The sequence below is a fragment of the Chrysemys picta genome, unplaced genomic scaffold (genome assembly GCF_011386835.1).
Source record: "Chrysemys picta bellii isolate R12L10 unplaced genomic scaffold, ASM1138683v2 scaf124, whole genome shotgun sequence".
Taxonomy (NCBI): Eukaryota; Metazoa; Chordata; order Testudines; family Emydidae; genus Chrysemys; species Chrysemys picta.
Window position 1 is genome coordinate 119628 of NW_027052831.1, and position 12476 is coordinate 132103.

At 50.1% G+C, this 12476-nt stretch overlaps 1 pseudogene; it reads right to left on the reverse strand.

Annotated features, from left to right (window-relative positions):
* Positions 1-5272: 5272 nt before the first annotated feature.
* LOC103307160 (cytoplasmic tRNA 2-thiolation protein 1-like) lies at positions 5273-8023 on the reverse strand (annotated as a pseudogene).
* Between the last annotated feature and the right edge of the window lie 4453 nt (positions 8024-12476).

The following is a 12476-nucleotide window of genomic DNA, read 5'->3' on the forward strand; positions in this document are numbered from 1 at the left end:
GATGTCATTTACCCTCATGTTATTAAAGATGTTCTGCTATACGAAGACTCTGTGCTTGCGAGAGGGGAAGTATTGCTTCTTTGAGGTGCCCAGGCCACGGGGTGGGAGCTCAAGACGGTTTTGCATTGCATTGTTGGGAGGGGACCCCTATGTACTGAATCTGGCCCTTGCTGCTATCAACTTGGCCTGGGAGAAGGGTTACACTGGGGATATCTATAGTATCATTCTTAGCATATGCTCTTAGACTTGCCTACTCACACCCTCCCTGGAGGTACTGCCTCTGATCTCCAGTCTCTGATCCTGGCCTGACTCTGACCCTGACCCTGACATCCCGGTGACTCCTATCCCTGGTGGGCAAACCTCAGCCCAACTGTGACCGCTGGGCTCGACCGCCTATGCCCAGGGCCAGATTAAGGCAGGGCTTTAGGGGCTGCAGCCCTGGGCCCTGGCTCAGGGGGCCCCCGAAAAAATAAATCACACACAGGGATCTCCGGGGCGCTCAGACTGCCTGCCCTGGCCCCATGCTGCTCCCAGAAGAAACTCACTGCTGGCACCTCTCTGCGGCCCCTGGAGGGGTGGAGGGATGCAGATCTGCATGCTGCCCCCATCCCCAGCATCATCCCTGCAGCTCCCATTGGCAGCACTTGCAGGCGCAGGCAGCACATGGAGACATGCTGTCCCCTCCCCACGGGAGCAAGCAGAGACGTGCCATCAGCCAGCCACTTCTGGAAGCACATCCCGGCCAGAGCCCACACCTCGCACCCCCTCCTGCACCCCAACTCCTTGCCCCTGGTCAGAACCCCCTCCTGCACCCAAACTCCCTCCCAGATCCTGCACCCCCTCCTTTACCCCAAACCCCTGCCCCAGGTCAGAACCCCCTCCTGCACCCAAACTCCCTCCCATACCCCTCACCCCCTCCTGCACCCCAATCCCCTGCCACAGCTGCCTTCTGCACCAAACTCTCCCTGCTCCCCACTCACAGTTTGTTGTCCAAGGCTGGCAAAGTCCACCTCATTCACCTTGTCTCTCAAAACTGGTATTTTGCATCTGGGCTTGAGGTAGAAATTTACAATAGATTTTTAAATGAATCTGACAAAGGGATCCTGAGTGAGAACACACTCAAAAAGAGAAGGGTTCAGCAGAGGTAAAAACTTCTGTTGTTGGAGGGGGTGGGGTGTTTTTAGCACTTCGTAGCAAAAAAAATACAGAGCACGTCAAAACTGGGAAGAAACCTGTTCCAATGGTTTGGCTATGAATATTGACTATCTACATGTATTTCAAATGTGTTTGCTCCTGGGGTAACACCCACCATGTACATTATATCCAGTCTGGCCAGCACATTATGAATGGACTATTTGAGTTGATGGCCCATTGAGGAATACTTAGCTCACACAATAGACCAAAGAAGAAGCTTATTCCCACCTGATGGTCCTTCCTGAGGCCATTGTAGCGAGAATATGGGTAATGTCTTCTTGCTATGACTCATCAAAGCATGCAAGGACAGATGACTTGCTCATGTTACCCAGGACTCCATCTTGTGCCTGTACTTTTCCACAAACTGTACTGGATACTTTGGGACAATGAAGTTCCCTCCACATGAGAGAAGATACAAACAAACAAACAAAAAAACTTGGAAGCAACTCCATTTTGCCTCTTTCCTGCTCTGTTCTCTGGACTAGGGACTTGCACTAACAGGAGCATTCAAACCCAGGAACTGAGGACTTTCCAATATTTTAGAAGTTACCAGACATTTTAGAAGCCGGCAGTTTATTCCATCTCTGCTTCAAACCTGATACAAGAACTCTTCGATGATAGTACGTGTTTGATTTCTTTGACCATTGTAACTCTTTCTTTTGTCTTATAAATAAACCTTTCGATATGAGATACTAAAGGATTGGCAGCAGACTGATTATTGGGTAAGATCTGAGTTATATACTGGCCTGCCTGTGTGGCTGATCTCTTGGGATTAGAAGAACCCTTTGTTTGATGAAATTGGCTTTAAATAACCATTCATCATTCGGTTTAGTGTCTGGGTGGTGAAACAAGAGCAGGGATACCTAAGGAGGCTGCATTTCTGACTTCTTTTTAACCAGTGTGCTGAGACAGAAGTTTATTTTTGTTCCTGGCTTGGTAAATCTTATGGAAAAATAACCACCAGTTTGGGATGCGTCTGCCCCATTTCTCAGCAGTTTGTCCTGAATCTGGTGTTCTCAGCAGTGACCCACTGAGCCATGGTGACAGACTCATTGCTAGATTGCAAAGGGTGTGTTCATGGGCAATTCACCTCTTTAATGCTGGTGTTTTATGATAATTATTGATCCTCGTCTGGTGTATCTGAAGACAGAGTGATCAGCCACTACCTTGTTATATTTCTGGACCCAGCAGAGAAGGAGATAGACCCAGACTCAGAAGGGGCTGATAGAAACGCAGCTGTCTGCTGTGCTCCCTTTGCTGTTCTAGGGGCAAAACTGAAGCTCACAGGAAAGTGATGCTTTGCAGGCACTGAGGGCAGTGCTCAAACATTTAAAGGGACAGAGCATCACATTCCTTCATCCTACTATAAAAAGCTTTCCAAGCACATATACATTACCGTTACATGGCTAACAATAAACACTATATAACCTAAGCATTGCGGTTCGACTACCGTGGACTCCTGCATTCAAAGGGATTATTCTGCCGTGGCACAGCAACGCAATAACTCAATGATTTATAAGTTCAGGCACACAACTGATTTTCATGCCCCATTGTGATAACATGGGGATGGTGGTGCGGCAGTGTCCTGCAGAAAGTCCTACAGGAACATCCCCGGAGTCCGGGACTCATTGTCATTATGTCATTATGTCATTTCCATAAAACACCATTGAATAGTTTTACTATGAACAAAACAAGTCCCATGCACTTTACAAGCTCCCCAGGTACCCATTTCGGTCCTCAACCGGAGTTTAAGCCCACAGTAAGTCTCCGACTTAAAAAGAATGATGCTGATTCTCAGGTCATCAATCAATTTCCACAGTTTGGGATTTGGCTACACATGAGGCAATATCAGGATGTTGCCAGATTAGGCAGAATTTTACCGTAGTAGTTAAGCTGTCCTAAGAATGAACCAAACTACAACACTTTATCTGGCTGTGGCACTTCAAGAGCTGCCTTCTCGTTCTCTAGTGGTTTCCTTAAGCCTGTGGCATCACTTACATCTCCAGGATTTTAAAATGAAGGTCTGAAAAACTCACATTTATCATGACCTACTCTCAGTCCATGGTCTTCCAAATGTTGTAAGATGGCGTCCAAATTTTGAATTTGATACTCTTGAGCCTTTCCTATAACAAGGATGTCGTCCAACTCACATTGAACATCATCCAGTCTCTTCAGAATCTCATCCACGGCTTTCAGGGACAGGGCAGGTGCCCAGGTGATACTGACACCTGTGGTAACAAAATAAGCCTTTTGCACGTTGATTATGAGGAGATGCTGGATCAATTCCCATTTGTAGATCTGCATTGAGCAAATTCAATTTAGTGACGTGCTGTCCACCACTAAGAGTAGCAAACAAATCTTCAATACGAGGTAATGGGTGCGGGTCTGCACATAAACCTGGATTCCGCATCCCTTTGAAATCTCCACATTCAGACTAAGCTTCCTTCTCAATTACTGGTACGACGGGTGTAGCCCATTCACTGTCCAAATCAGCAGTTCCAGGCACCATTGGAAGCAGCACCTCACACAGCAGTCCACATACCTTTGGGACCATGTGACGTTATTGGCATGAAGTATGACCATATACAGGGCCGTCCTTACCCATGTGCAGAGTATGCAGCAGTGTAGGGCACCAGGAAATTTGGGGCATCAAATTTCCTGGTGCCCTACGCAGCTGAATACTACTCCAGCCCCTGCTCCACCTCTTCCCCATGGCCTCTGCCCCTGCTCCATTCCAGCCCCATCTCTTCCTGCCCCTGCTCCTCCCCTGCCTCACCTCCATTCCCTTGAGGACTGCAGCAGGGGTTGGGTCTTTGAAAAGGTTCTGATTTGCTGGTTATGGTTATGCTGTCTGTATGCAGGTATCATTTTTGTATTTAAAGTTATGAGTATTGGCTCTATACTGTCTGTATTTATGCTACACTTCTAGGTGACACCCCAGACAGTTTGGCATGAGCACTGCCTAGCCTGCTTGATGACCCAGTAAGGACCATCAGCTATACAGTCGACCCATTGAGAGAAGGCAGATACACCTTAAGACTCAGCAAGGCATGTGGGGACATGCGTATGGAGAGAACTCGAAGGCTTTCGAGCCATGTGCTGGGCAGCTTGTGTTTGAAACAAAGGAAGCACAGGCTGCATGGCAGAGAATATAAAAGGCCCTGGAAATCCCTCCATTGTGTCTTCAATCCTGCTTCTTATCTCTGGAGGAACTTTGCTACAAACTGAAGCTCTGAAGAAAGGACTGAATGACCCATCCAAGCTGTGGATGTACTCCAGAGACTTGATTTGAACCTGCAGTTTATTCCATCACTACTACGAGCCTGAACCAAGAATTTTGCCATTACTGTATATAATTGATTCCATTTAACCAATTTTAACTTTCATCTATATTTCTTTCTTTTTAAGAATAAACCTTTAGATTTTAGATTCTAAAGGATTGGCAGCAATGTGATTTGTGGGTAAGATCTGACTTGTATATTGACCTGGGTCTGGTGTTTGGTCCTTTGGGATCAGGAGAACCTTTTTTCTTTTACTGGGGCATTGTTTTTCATAACCATTCATCCCCATAAGGAGCAGTGCTGGTGGTGATAGTGGGAAACTAGAGTGTCTAAAAGAATTGCTTGTATGACTTCTGGTTAGCCAGTGGGGTAAAACTGAAGTGCTCTCTGTTTGGCTGGTTTGGTGTGCAAAGAACCCCCAGCCTTGGGCTGTAACTGCCCTGTTCTAAGCAATTTGTCCTGATTTGATACCCTCAGTAGTATCCTGCCAAAGGCCGCTTTGTTACAGCCAGTCACTGTCAGAAAGTATGAAACTTTTTGTCTGAATGGTGTCACAGGTGACAAATTGCTCAGAACATTCAAGGCCCAGCACCCGTGATTCATGGTTCTCACCCACATTGCCAACAAAAGGGGCCATTTCACTGCTCTGCTGTCGGACTTCACACCTCCTGGGCCTCTCTTCCCAGGGAAAATCTTTCTTTTCATTTTTGTTTACAGGGCTCTGTCAGTGGTGGATCATGTCCTACTGGCTCTGTGCATACACAGCAAAATGCAGACGTCACAATTGTGTAGCCCAGTGTGCTAGCTTGTCTTTATTATAGTCATTGATTTGCATTACATTCAGCAGTAATTCAAAGAACGTACAGGCCTGTATCCTGTAAGACATTCACTTCAGCAAGTTAGCATAAGGTTTGAAGCCTGTGAACTTTGCCACAAATAAACGGCCCAACGGAAAAACACGAGTATTGGGGAACAGAAAAGAGAGTGTTTACAGGGAAATTCTGACCACAGGTACATAATCCAACTGCACAAGTGTCATGGCAACGAACTGATGTACATAACGGGTACATGAGCTACATCCACAGATACCTAACCACTAAAGGGCCATGGTAACAAACTGACATACATGATAATAAGTTAAGATAGCTGATACACTAACCTATGGAAAAAGACACTCCAACCTTGGTAAGGGGAGGAAATACAAAGAAGGGAGAGGGAAAAACCCTACTGAATATGCATTAGACATGGTAACGTCAGCATAAGGTATTGTAATAGTTGAATCCCAGCCTAGGGACAGTAGGAGAAGGAGATGTCGTCCTTGGGAGGTGCCAGAAGTTGGCCACTGGGGATGATGGGGAAGGTGTTGGTGATGAGGAAGATGATGGGGAAGGTGCTGGTGATGAGGAAGATGATGGCTAACACTTCAGGTTGCTCTGCAGGAGATGGGGTGGGTAGATGGATGTGCAGACAGACGTTTGATACTATCTCTATCTACCTTGCTGAGTTGGGGTGTTTGTGACTGTGCTAAATGTATGAATAAATTATAGTTGTAAATATAAAAGAGTTCCTGTAGTGGGAGTGTAGCGGGGTTCCCAACTACATAACAATTTAAATAAAATTGGACCTGATCTTGGGGCCAGACCCTGTCAACCATCGAAGTATTAACTGGGGATTAATACATCATCTAAGTCAGGCAACAATCTGGAGGATCAGTCAGCTCCGATCCACCACCAGCTCCTCGTTCACCCACGGCTCCATGCCCTGTGCCCCCAGCTCCCGCTCGGACTCGGCCGGGGCCCCCAGGCACCTGCGCTCCACGTGGGTGAGAGGATGCCTGTCCTGAAGCTTGTCCCGCAGGCGCTGGTGCTTGCCGATGCCCAGCTTGGGCAGGCCGCAGTCGAGCCCCTCCAGCTGGATGCAGGCCTTGCCCAGGGGCTGGCTGGCCACGTAGCCGCAGCGCTGGCAGGTGCCGTGGGCCAGCATGCGGAGGTCGGGGAGCAGCAAGAGTCACTCCCACGAGTGGCCCAGGTCAGTCATGGCGCTGGGCCGGGTGGCCTCCAGCTCCTTTAGCAGGGCACAGGCGTAGCCGCGGTAGGCCTGGGGGGTGTAGATGCACTCAGTGCTGAAGTAGTCCAGGCCCTGGAAGTAGGCACAAGGGACGATCTCCTTGTAGGCATGGTGCAGGGGCTTGCAGCAGAGCACGGCCCCCTCCACCCCCACCAGCCCCAATCCTGGCCCTCCGGTGCAGCCGGCCCATATCACCCCACAGGAAGTTCAGCAGCATCTTCTCGGCCACGTTGTCTACGTTGTTCCCTGTGGGGGAGAGCAGAGGGGTCAGGCCAAAATGGTAGAGCCCTCCACAGCAGAGCTCATGGAGTCACTTCCCCCTGCACAGAGCCCCCGAAATCAGACCCGATGGTGTCCCCTGCCTCCATCCCACAGCATCCTCCACACACACGCACACCTGGGGAGACCTTGTTCAGGCTGAGCAGCAACCCCCCTGCTGAGGCCCCTCCCAACTGCCTCCAAGGCTATCCTGGCCTGACCCTGGCCCAAGCACTCCTGTGCCACATGCTCTCCATGGGCTCTCCTGTACCACTGTGGCCGTCTTGCCCATGCCCAGTAGCAGGACTCCGCCGGCTCCCTCCCCCCACTGGAGGTCCAACTGCTGAAGGATGAAGCCTGACAAATCCAGACTGGAAATAAGGGGCAGATTTTCCCCAGCAAGGGGAATTGAGTTTTGGAATGACTGCTCTAGGGACGGGGAGGATTGAAAGCTACAAAGGGGCGGAGTTAAGGGTGCTCTAGCTTGACTCCAAAGCTGGCCTAGAGGTAAGTGGGTCCTGTCATGCTGCGTTGGCAGCTTCTCCCCCCCCCAGCTGGGGATTCCATTTATATACAAGGCTCCCCAGCTCCTGACTCCCACCTTAGCTTGGGCACTGGCAGGAAGAGGTGCAGGATGTGAGGCAGCAGCCCGGGGAGTGGGTAGTCATACCAGTGTTCCTGTGATGCAGCAGTTCGGCTGCTAACCGAGAGGAGGGTGGGTCGAGCCCACCCAAGGACAGTGCTGAGATGCTGCACCTCAGCTGCTCTCCTGGTACTGTGTGCCCCAAAGACATGGGCTTAGTTTGACTTCTATATTGGGTGGTGGGAAGGTGATCTGGGTGGGGGCTCAAAATGCACAGGGTGGGGATTAAGGTGTGGGGGTTTCTGGGTGGGGTGGGTCAGATTGCAGGGGGGTTAGGCAGACTTGGGGGCAGCTCCCCAGACAGTGATCCCTCCCCTCCACTGGTGAGGAATGATGGGGCAGAAAGCTCTCCCCTAATCTCCACTCATGTTAATGGTGCATCCTTCCCCACCTTGTCCTTCTCCCAAAGACCTCCTGTGATTAACCCCCTCCCAGCCAGGGAGCAGGGTTTCTGGGCTACAGAAAGTGTCCTTCCTTCCCCAGGCTAACTACCTGCTATTGGCGGGTTGTCCTCATTTCGCCCAGCACCCATTTCCGTCACGTGGGGGTCACATCTGGTACAGGAGCGAGGCTTAGACATGTTGCTTGGTGGACCCATATGGCTGCTGCCAGATGAACTTTCTTGGCAACCACGGTTGGTGCAAAGAGTGTCAGGGAGCTATGGCGTCTCCCCCAATGCCCGAGCTTTCAAGCCCAAATCTGATGGTGGAGCTAGAGTGGAGCTTTTGATCTCAATGGAAAGACTCTGAGGGATGGAGAATCTGTGCCATCCCTGGGGCAGTTGTTCCAAAACTCAGTTCCCCTTACTGGGGGACATGGATCTCACTGTGCCCTGACCTCCAACTGCTGGTCAGCGACACCTTACAGCACTGCAGTTACTTGGGCAGCCATCCCCTGTGCAAGGCCTGTGTCCTGCTGGAGGGGCTCGACCATGGCCTGCCCAAGCTGAGCATTGGCAAGCACCGGCACCTGCAGGACAATCTGCGGGATGGGCACCCACACACCCAGGAGGAGCTTAAGCGCTTGGGGGCCACAGGCGAGGCCAAGGGGGAGCCACCTGAACAGTAGGGGGAGCTGTGGATTTCATTTATACTAAAGGTAGATAGAGATGGTACCGAATGTCCGTCTGCACATCCCATCTCTGGCAGAACAGTCCTGAGTTAGGTGCCTTGTCACAAATACTGTGACTTTCTTGAAAATGGAAACTGAAAATTAAATTCCTTGAGTGTGATGAGGACCTTGTGCAGGGGGCAGAGGGAGAATGGTTGGAACAGGGAATTGGCAGAATAAAGCCAAGGCCAGGGAGGACTGGTTAATGGGGGGGGCACTGGACTGGGACTTGGCAGTTCTGAGGTCAGTTTCTGGCTCTGCCGCAGTCTCCCTGCATCACCTCAGCCACGTTACCTGGGCCAGATTTTCAAAGCTCCTTAGGGAGGGCAGTGCTTGACCTCTAGATGCCCTGCTGCCTCGCGGAGTCCTCAGCCCTGAGTTAGGTGCCCAGTCTCCCGTACAAGGCAGGGGAGATTTAAATGCCTAGGAAAGGGATTCTCAGAAACCAGCAAGCTGAGCAGGGAGTTGCCCAAGCCAGCCAGGAGTGAAATGCAGAGCAGAGGGAGAGGGCTTAGGCCCAGATCCACAAAGGCACTTAGGCACCTAACTCCTACTGATCTCGGCCTTGGGTACTGGACTGGGGGAGGCACTTGTCTGTGTTTGCGATTCTCAGATGTGAACGCTCTTTTGGGGGAGTTAGGTGCCTAAGCCAGGTAAGCTTGTTCTGAGAGAGCAAATCCTCGGTGATAGCCCCTAGCCTGGGGGGTTGGACACTCACCAGGTCAAGGGGAGACCCCATTGGAATCCTCACACTGCCTGATTTGGAGCAGGGCCTAGTCTCTGGGCCGTACTGGAGGCCCCCACGCCCACTCTGCCTCTTGCATAGAGCACCAACCTGTTGAGAACACCTGAGACCCATGCCCAGCTGATGAGCTACATGCCGGTGTTGCCTGCCCAAAACTGGGCCCAAGATGGCAAACAGGGGGTTCGTCGCCCGGTGTGCTTGGCACCAATAAAGACACCGAGGGGAGAAAGCAAGCCAAGTTTATTTCAGAGCTCTGAAATGGCACTAGGAGACCAGCATGTCTCAAATCCAGTGCAACAAATACAAACAACTTTTACCTTTTATACTTCAAACTGTTTGCATACATCTCGTTGTTTGCTGTTCCCCCTCACCCCTCCCTTCCAGACAACTGTTACAATAAGCTCTACATAAGCTTGTGAGAAAACTTTCCCAGTCTTTGCGACCTTGGATTAGACGCCTGCAAACTAACTACCCCGCTTCTTATCTCTATTATTTCTGCTAGTGTGAGTGAAACTGCAGCCATCTGCTAGAAACGCTGACCAATACATTTCTGCTTCAGCCTACTTCAGAGCATGTAAGCAGTTAGCATAGAAGTAGGTGAGAGTTCCCGAGATGGAGTCACTGTGGTTCACAGACCCAGAGCAAAAGAGCTTCATCGGCACTTTTGGCCTTCCACTCTCCCGAGTTACCTGGTAGCTATGCCTAGTGGACCCCAACAATCCCTCCTTTGAGAACACTCAACAAACCTTTGTCAGAGTTTTCTTATACTCTAAAGACAGAATGGATTAAGCTCCATGCAATCAGGATTATCAATGAGAGGGTATAAGGGAACTTCTGGGGTATGGGAGGTACAAATCTTACGTATGAGCACTTTACAGCAAACGAGCAAAAGAACAAGTACCATACCACAACACCTGTGAGCAAGATGCGAACAATGCTTCCCCCTATATCCCCTAGTTCTCCTAAACCAGGTATCCAACCCCAAAGGGAATCCAAAATAGTGGGTTCTCCTTCCTGGGCCTTCCACTAGTTAAAGGCCCGTTCACCTGACAAGATGTGCTTGTTAATGTCCTGTGAAAACTCTGGGACATAGGTACAACACTCTTCTCCAATAAGGGCACAGACAATTACAACAACCCAAATGCCCAGAAGATACAAGAATTGTTGACACTAAACAAGTCAAAAAATAACAAGACCAAATACATAGGCCAGGACGGCCTTCTGTGAGAAAATAAAACCAATGCTCAGGGTTCTCGCGGGGAATGCGCTGTGACTGTTCAGAAAGATCACAACACATTCCCAGTGACCCTTACTGTCTTTTGAATAACAGCGTAAGTCCCAAATTGTCGCTAGCAGTCTTCTCCGCAGGCTGGACAGTCCACTGTTTAGGAGTGGGCACTGCTTTCAGTTGAGAGAGCCCAGGAAGGAGAACCCACTATTTTGGATTCCCTTTGGGGTTGGATACCTGGTTTAGGAGAACTAGGGGATATAGGGGGAAGCATTGTTCGCATCTTGCTCACAGGTGTTGTGGTATGGTATGTTTTATTTCACTAGGAGGGTGGTATTTCACTAGGAGGGTGGTGAAACATTGGAATGCGTTACCTAGGGAGGTGGTGGAGTCTCCTTCCTTGGAGGTTTTTAAGGCCCGGCTTGACAAAGCCCTGGCTGGGATGATTTAGCTGGGAATTGGTCCTGCTTTGAGCAGGGGGTTGGACTAGATGACCTCTTGAGGTCCCTTCCAACTCTGATATTCTATGATTCTATGAGAGTGATGAATCCAGTTCTTGTGTCCTTTGACCTTTGCCGCTGTATGGGTGACAAGCAGGACGATGTGGGGTCCCTTCCACTTCTCTTGGAGAGGCTCGTCCTTCCAGGTCCGCACGAGAATGGAGTCACCAAGCTGCAGGGAGTGGACCGGAGTATCCAGCAGAAGAGGCTGTGAATCTTTGGTATACCTGTGAAGAGAAGAAAGAACAGCAGACAGAGAGCACATGTACTGAGACAAGAAACCACACCCCATTTCCCATTCCCCTGCCAGAACTGGGGTACCATTCATAGGCCATGCTCTTCCAAACATAATCTCAAAGGGACTAAGCCCTATCCTACCCTTAGGGAGAGCATGAATGAGAAGTAACACAAGGGGCAAGGCATCAGGCCACTTAAGAGAGGCCTCCTGACAGACCTTTGAGAGGTGTCGCTTGAGTGTCTGATTTGTGCGTTCCACTACTCCACTGGCTTGTGATCGCCAGGGCGTGTGGAGCTTCCAGGGGATTTGCAGAGCACTTGATATCTTTTCAACAATTTGAGATGTGAAGTGTGTTCCATTGTCAGATTCCATCCACTGAGGAAGGCCGAAGCGAGGAATGATTTCCTTGACAAACTTAAAAGCCACTGTTTTGGCAGTGTTGTTGCGATGTGGGAAGGCCTCAGGCCATCCGCTGAATCGATCCACTAAGACGAGAAGGTACCTGTACCCTTGGGTCCTGGGAAACTCAGTAGAGTCTATTTGCCACACCAATCCTGGGCCTGGGGTAGGTTCCAGGGTGGCTGGTGGCACTGCTACTCCTGGTCGAGGGTTATTCTTTTGGCAGATTAAACATTCAGCTTGTACCTGTGATACTAGGGGTTTAAGTCCAGAGGTTAGAAAATATTTATTCATAAGCTGGGTAAGAGCCTCTCTGCCTGCGTGTGTGGTTTGATGCAGTTTCTGCAACACTGGTCGAATCAAGCCCTTGGGCAGGAGGATTTTTCCCTCTGTGGAATAAAGCCATCCCTCCTTTTCCTGGAGACCAAGGCCTGGTCTACACTACGGGTTTAGGTCGACTTTAGCAGCGTTAAACCGAATTAAGCCTGGACACGTCCACACAACGAGGCCCTTTCTTTCGACTTAAAGGGCCCTTTAAACCGGTTTCTTTACACCACCTCCGACGAGGGGATTAGCGATAAAACCGGCCTTTGCGGGTCGGAATTGGGGTAGTGTGGACGGAATTCGATGTTATTGGCCTCCGGGAGCTATCCCACAGTGCTTCATTGTGACCGCTCTGGACAGCGCTCTCAACTCAGATGCACTGACCAGGTAGACAGGAAAAGACCCGCGAAGATTTGAATTTCATTTCCTGTTTGCCCAGCGTGGAGAGCACAGGTGACCACGCAGAGCTCATCAGCACAGGTAACCGTC